Source organism: Dreissena polymorpha, chromosome 7 (genome assembly GCF_020536995.1).
Source record: "Dreissena polymorpha isolate Duluth1 chromosome 7, UMN_Dpol_1.0, whole genome shotgun sequence".
NCBI classification, from domain to species: domain Eukaryota; kingdom Metazoa; phylum Mollusca; class Bivalvia; order Myida; family Dreissenidae; genus Dreissena; species Dreissena polymorpha.
The window spans coordinates 90562429-90563035 of NC_068361.1; positions in this window are offsets into that span (position 1 = coordinate 90562429).

The following is a 607-nucleotide window of genomic DNA, read 5'->3' on the forward strand; positions in this document are numbered from 1 at the left end:
TTTAAAGTGAGGGGAGACGTTTGCCTTCGTCCAATCGGATGGGGGTTGATCAGAGTCTAATGTCTTTTGGAATATCAGTGACACTATGTCAAGGATCTCATGTCGGAGTTCATTAAGGATAATGAGTCTGATCATATCTGGGCCGATTTATGGAAATTTTGAACACCTTTCGATCAGCACAAATTATTGATTGAGTAAGGTGGTTGCATTTGTCTACTTCCTTATTCCTTTTTCGAATATGGAATAAGGAACAGTTCCTTGTTTTCCTTACTCAAGTTTAACATATTTGATATAGGGTTTTAAAGGAATATAATCCATACAATTCTTAAGTTAATCAAAACAAAATAACTCGAATACATTTACATTATGTACTACGTTACATTTTCACGGTTCTTCTTCGCGCTTGCATAGGATTTTTTGTTTAAACCGAACAGACCTTTGCTAAATTGAATACTAACTTCACATCAACAAAACCTAGAGCATAAGACATTATTTTACATTTATGTGATATAAAAGTACAATTTTGTACATGTCAACATGTTGAGCTTGAATAAGGAATGATGAACTGTTCCTTATTCCTTATTCGAAAAGGTAAAAAGGAACAAGG